Below are 7,572 nucleotides of genomic sequence, written 5' to 3'. Positions count from 1 at the left end.
CGACCGGCCACCTTTTGTGGCCAATCGGCCACTTTAGTGGCCGACAATCACCACTAAGTGGCCAATGGCCACTATTTGTCCCCAGCAGATTTGCCTTGGTCTCTTTGTATGTTGAGAATGCTGAAAACCTGTTTTGTTTTACTCTGGATGCGTTCCGCTGTTTTGTTTTAATAGTTTTGTTGAGTCATTCCCGAGTTGTTTCAATTTGTTTATCGAGTTGTTGCAATTTTCTTATCGAGTTGTATTTGTTTCATTTATCGAGTTGTTGTTTTGTTGTTGCACTAATTGTTCTTTGAGTTGTTTTACTCTGTTTGTTATGTTTTGGTTGCTTCACTACCTGAATAAGCAATTGTCAAGACAATGTACAATATTCAATTTTCATTAATCCCGCTTTTGTGTAAAATGGTGCAATGTGATGCTCAGAATATAAAATGCAACACTTTTTAATCAAAAAGTTGTTTTCATTCCAATCATGGTTTGTTTTTACAAAGAGTACAAGTTTTAAAGAAATAAAACTGCCTAGGCATACACAAGGGATGATGTCAAATCAGCCAAAATACACAAGCAAAGCATGCAAGAAAGCTTAAAGCTTGAAGCTAGCCAAAGGGTTCAAACCATGGCTATACAAAGAAAGCCCCAAAGGGCTAAGAGGACCTAAAACAGTCCTAAGGCAGGTCCAAACGAGCCTAAAATATGCAAGGACCAAAGCCAAAACAAACTAGAACAAAGGGCCAAAGGCATGAGGAATGCAAGGCTACAAAAGAGGTGTTACACTACACCTATCAAAACCAAACATGGCATGACATAAACTAATAAAAACAGAGTTATGGGATGGTAAAACAAGACCAAAAACCCACTTAGATGGCATCCAAATGACCTAAGTATGGAGGCATACACAATGACCCATTCATGAGGCATAAAACATCAACTCTTTAAAACATTAAAGGAGTGACAAATGTAAGTATATGAGTATACTATATGGACTGAAATAACATAACAAGTGATGCCAAATCATTGAAATGAGCCAAGTAAAGCATGTTAGTGACTTGAACACTCGAAGCTAACAAGCTAGAATGCCTTATGGCTATACAAAGCATGGCATATATGATCAAAACAATACCAAACAGAGCTTAAACATGTCACAACAAGGCTAAAAGCTTCATGGAGTTGAGCCAAAATCATGCTAGAATGACATGTTACAACATGATGCTTATTAAGGCAAATAAGGGGATTGCAAGGGAAGTACATGGAGCGTGTAAGAGGCCATTAAACCAACCTTAGACAGAGGTAAAACATGGCAAAATAACACCAAATACTTGTTGAAATTGAGCTAAAACAAGCTAAGCAAACATGCTACCCACATAAGCCATTTATGCAAGCATTCAAGACAACAAGGAGAGGGGATGACCCTCTCCTATTTAAGACCTTAAAACACCATCCCCACCACTGAAATCCCTTTGGATTTCAGTGGTGAGAAGGCCAAGATAAGGTGACCTCAAAGCTTAAAAATAAAGCATATGAATAAGGCCAAACAAGGCCTAAAAGGGGGGCAAACGACCCCAAACACAAAAATGACCTTAAACAAAGGTCTTAAGCACTAAAAATCAGAACTTTTATCAGTTATAATCTAAGCTTAAAACAATAAGTAAGAAGGACTAAAAGCTTAAGCAAGAATGGGGTATCTAAAACAAGGAACTCACCCTTGTAGAACCACTTCAAGAACAAAGCTCCAGCAAGTTTTCTGAGTTCAAACCCACCCAAGAACACCACAACCAACTCTCTAGGATCTCAGCAACCAAGAGGATGGTGTATTGCTAGGTGTTTGTGTGCAATAGTGAGACAAAATCACACCTTTGAGCACAAATACACATACAAATGTAAAAAGAGGGAGATATAGAGATAGATAGATACAAATTCTCTAAACCTAAAATTCTGAACCTCTGAAAAGGGAGGAGGGCCTTCCCTCTTATAGAAATACAATTTGCAAAGCTTCTTAGAGAAGCTAAGAAAGGGGTAAATCCCTCCATACACGTGTATGGAGGGGGTCAATAGTGGGTGCGAGCTGTGCCAGCTGGCACAAAATATCTGCATAAAGTAGATGAACAGCGTTCGGCCAGCAAAAATGGCTGATCGACCAAACAAAGTGCCGATCGGCTAAAACTTTTGGCCGATGGCAGGAAAACAGGGCCGGTGGGCTCAATCCTTGGCCGGTGGGTTGAGGGGAATAAATCACAAAAATTACTATGTGAAGCATACAAGTATAGACTACGTTATTTATTTTGGAATAATCTGATTTCATCTATTTTGAAAGAGTTTTGAAGATGCACAATCCAAATAAATTGAGTTTACAAACATGAAAAATCAACATTATTCCAAATTAAGCGACACAACCTCCATCCACTGACATTCATACAGTTATATCAAGTAAGCAAGTAGCCGCATGGTAGGATGCTTAAACATAATAAGAAAAACACACACAAACGGGATGCTAAAGCATAAAAACTTACATGGTTGACGTCCCGCGATCAAGCTATAAAACAAAGTTAGTAAATCATACATGATCTTATATACAAAATCCTAATGCAATTCACTCATGAGATGCAACTAAAAATTTGGCTTCTAAGATATGACATGTGAATCATCTCAAGAACATGAGGTAGCGCATATAAGCACATAAGAATTGATTAAATCCACAAATGTAAAATTAGCCGAATCAAGATGCATGAAACATGGATGCAAAGCAAGCATATACTAATAAAATAAAATAAAATAAAATAAACACGATGCATATCCACAAATAAGGAAAGCAAGTAAAAGAACGGGATAGAAAGAAGTGGGGCAGGAAATTATTACAACACTTTGAATAAATTATTACAAACCAAATGAGAGATAGAGGAGAGAATATTGCAATAAAATAAAATATAACCCACAAAACATTGAAAATAAAAATAAACAAAATTAAAGCTTCATGTTCTTTGGAACCGTCGGCGAAAATTGGTCAACATTGGGAGATTACGCCATTTTCTCTAAAAGAAGCTAACCGACCGGCCAACTAGGCCGAACAAAACCTGTCTTGTTGCGAAACCAAGAATAGGAACAAACAAGAAATATGTAAATGGCACAACTAACCACTACCAGTTAGCTTACAACACAACTACTATGAAACAAGAGCAAGCAAATATGCAAATAATAATAATAATAATAATAATAATAATTATGAGCTAAACAAACCACTTGGATTACAACAACACACTATGAATTATAAAGTATAAAAACAAATATGAGATAAACAAACCACTTAGATTATAACAAAACACTATGAAATATAAAGTAAGAAAATAAATATGAGATAAACAAACCACTTGGATTATAACAAAACACTATGAAATAAAAAGTAAGAAAATAAATATGAGATAAAAAATATAAGAAAAATGAAAGATTAGAAATTCACCTTCCAAAGAAAGATTGAACTTCTTGATTTCCAAACTTCCTCTTGATCACCCTCAAGTTTAGGAAGTGTGTTCTCAATCCTCAATTCGAAACTAGAATTTGAGCTTGGAATGACGGTTTTGAACAAGGGTATGATCACTCTTTTCTTGGCAAGAATACTCTCTCTTTGATTAAGGCTTTGAATGGTTTTGACAAGGGAAGATAAGATGCAAGAGCTATGTAATTTCACTAGTTTGGTAAGATAACTCTTTTGCTTTTAAGACTTTATTTTCTTTCAAATTCTAACATAATTTTAGAATTCTCTCCCTACACTTATCTTCTTCAAAATCCATCATAAATTCAAGACTAGAGCTCTCATTATATAGCCAATGCAAGTGGGCAATGGTGGAAGACAAAGTGGAGGACAAAGTGGAGCATTTTGGGGGAAGATAATGGAGTTAATGGGAGACAATGTATAATGGAGGTGAATGATGAATGGTGATGGTGGTGTGTGATTTAGAAAAATGGATGATGACTTGAGATGGTGAGATATGATTATAAAAGTAAATGGTGAGTGGGGATGGTGGGGTGTAATTATGAGAGTAGATGGTGAGTGGGGATGGTGGGGTATAATTATGAAAGTAGACGGTGAGTGGGGATGGTGGGATGTGATTATGAAAGTGGATGGTGAGTAGGGATAGTGAAGTGTAATTATGAAAGTAGATGGTGAGTGGGGATGGTGGGATATGATTATGAAAGTAAACGGTGAGTGGGGATGATGGGGTGTAATTATGAAAGTAGATGGTGAGTGGGGATGGTTGGGTGTGATTATGAAAGTGAATGGTGAATGGGGATAGTGGGGTGTGATTATGAAAGTAGACGGTGAGTGGGGATGGTGGGCTATGAAGCAGTTAAATATTATTTGAGAGGAAATATGACACAATGTGATGCTTTGCCAGAGTGGTTAAAGTTTAGAATGTGAAGTCTTAGGTTAGGAGTTCAAACCTCCTTCCAAGCATTCCTCAAATTCATTTTTTTTTTGGTAAAGACGCGTTAGCGCCACATCGCCAGCAAGGACCAATCCAGTCATGCCACGTCAGCAAGATTGCCACGTCAGCGTCACAGTCAGCATTGACGGAATATTCTGTATATGGACGAAATATTCCCTAACTTAACAAAATGTTTCCTCACATAACAGAATATTCCCTGAGTTTTGAAAATTACAATTTGGCCTAGAAGTTTCAAATAATTGTGTTGTAACCTAAGTTTTGAGAGAATTTTTTCAGTTAGGTCCCCAGAAGTGCAGCAAAGGTTGATCCTAGCTAAATGAACCATTCTGGACGCAATCGTGAGCTCAAAATATTCCTTTGGAAAGGTAATTTGTGGCAGTTTAGGTTTGGAAACAGGGCTCAAATTCTAAGTTTTCTTATTGAGGATTTTGTGAGAAACACATTCTGATTGTCATCATTGGGTAATCAAAAGAAAGTGCTCAAGTCTTAGGGCCAGTCAAAATGGGGTGTCTACAGTTGACCCTCTTTAACAGAGCTCAAAGTCATTTCTTGACCTGAGTGAAAGTCAAAGCTCAAAGACGACCCTTTTGACAAGGCCATAAGACTTGGGAAAAAAAATAAGATGCAAATGCAGTTGGTTGAACCTGAAGGTTGTCTACGTATCCCATTGCAAGGAATCAAACCAGTGTAGTTCAGTGGCAGAATGCAAATGATATGCTTGAAATGCCACTTGGAAGTTGGACTTATATGCTTCGCGTAGTCGGTTGTTTTTGAAAATTCATGATTATGTAATGGGATGCAATGTCATGGAGTGATGATAAAGATATGAAGATAGTAACATATAAGACAAGCCTCGTGAAAATAATACAAAGCATAATAAAGGGTGTAACACATATAAATGTGCGCAACACAAATAATAGAGAGAGTGCATCGCATACAAATGTGCTATATCATTGCATTAAATGGGCCACAACTCAGTTGATAGAAGAAAGGTGAACTCAAAATTCAAACACGTCTCACGTGGGAGGAGATGTAGTGGTGTAACCAATAGACGTTCCTAGCCATATTTCATATGGAGAGGGGGAAGGTTAACCAGGTAAACATCTAATCGTAACAAGTTTCACATGAAAGGAGCAAAGGTGGTGTAACCAATAGGCATAGCTAATCGTATCTCATATGGAGAGGGGGAAGGTTTTAACTAGGCAAACATTTAATCCTAACACGTTTCACGTGAAAGGAGCAAAGGTGGTGTAACCAATAGGCGTATCTCAACATATTTCATACGGAGAGATGGAAGGTTTTGACTGAGGAGAACAACAATGGTATAACCAACAGGTGTACCTAATCATATCTCATACGGAGAGGGGGAAGGTTTTAACCGGGTAAACGTCACATCTTAACATGTTTCATGCGAAAGGAGGAATTGTAAATTCGAAGTGCAAACACGTCTCATGCGAGTGGAAGAAGGTGCAGTAGAATGATTTTATTTTTTTTTTCAAATTCCCTTTTTTTTTTTTTGTATAAATACCAAATACCATATATATATATACATACCATATACATAATACAAATATGTATACAGGCATACATAGGCAAACTATATACATATACAGAGATATACACACAAATATACGGTATACATATATACAGACATATACGATATACAAAGACATATACGGACATATACACAGACATATATGGTATACACAAATTCATATACTGATAAAATACATGCAGATACGTACATATGGTATACACATACACATTCTCGGAATATTCTGTTATTGACAAGGAATACTTCGCTTGTTGATGTCAACGTATACAAAACACACAAAAAAATAAGGGAGAAACACAAATGCGTTGATACGGGGGTTCGAACCCCGAATCTCAGGCTCAGTCTCCCAGTCCTTAACCGTCGAACCAAACCTCTTAACCAAGCCACTCTTGTGACAAAAATATTCGAATAAATATACATAATATATCGATATACAATACATATATACATATGTAAACAACTCTCCCACCTCTCCTATTTCTGTCTCTCTCTTCCTTCGAATACCACACCTAACACGCGGTTTCACCTTTTGCGTTAGCCAACCAACAAATTTCCTCGGCTCTCTCTCCCTCTTTGTCTTCTTCTCTTCTGCCTTATTCTTCATCACTGATTAAGAGAGACAAAACAGAGAGACTGAGCAAAGGAGAAAGGTTGCCCAAAACTCAGTCAGCTTTCTACTATTACTCTGTAACTCTTTTCTTTTACACCTCTCTCCTCTAAGCTTCCCTGGACCGAGTGCCCCTGCTTCTACTCTTCTTAACTTTCCTACACTATCGGTCGAGCAAATAATGGCAGCTCAATCTGACATTGAAGCCAACCACTACACGCTGAAACCCTGTATGGAGACGGTGATTACGGTCTCCAAATTTGCTCATCGACTTCAGAACAAGACAAGTGAGGTACACCAAGTCAACGCCCAACTCTCTCTACTACAGGGGATGTACAAGGACGCGCGAACAGAGATTTGCGCACTGAAGGCAAAGAATAAAGAGATAAAATAGCAGGCCACCTCCATGGCCCGATTTAGAGCACCTTCGTACTTTGCCTTTGATGGTTGACGAGGAGTCGACTCTTTTGGCGGAAGCACTAGGGCAAGGTCTCCAAGGATCTCCCAAGATGAAATTAAGATGAAGAGATCAGCGGAAGAGTCGAGTAAGTGAGGTTGGCATGTGGCTGTCATCGAACAAAAAAAAAAAAAAATTCCTCTCTTTTTTTTTTTTTGTTTTTTTTGGTATATATTCTTGTATAAAATTGATCAGGGTTAATCCCTGGCATTAATAAAATGAGTTTGTTCTGTAAGTCCGGATGGCATGAATGGCACAACACTGAGCATAAAAATCATTTTGTTTTGAATCTTGAAAATGGCTGTATTTTAATGAATTCTGAACTGAATATTAAGCCTATCACTGACCAAAACACAAAATGCAACTCAATGAAAGGAAAAAAAAGCAAAAACCATTCCAAACGCACCCCTATACACTTGTCGGAATAAAATGGACACAAAACAGAGTAACACCGCTCAACTACCCGATGGAAAAGCATCACCAACGACAACAAGCAAAAACCATCCCAAACGCA

The sequence above is a fragment of the Camellia sinensis genome, chromosome 8 (genome assembly GCF_055761805.1).
Source record: "Camellia sinensis isolate YWXY chromosome 8, ASM5576180v1, whole genome shotgun sequence".
NCBI classification, from domain to species: Eukaryota; Viridiplantae; Streptophyta; class Magnoliopsida; order Ericales; family Theaceae; genus Camellia; species Camellia sinensis.
The sequence above is the reverse complement of the archived record's forward strand: the minus strand, read 5'-3'. Positions refer to the sequence as shown.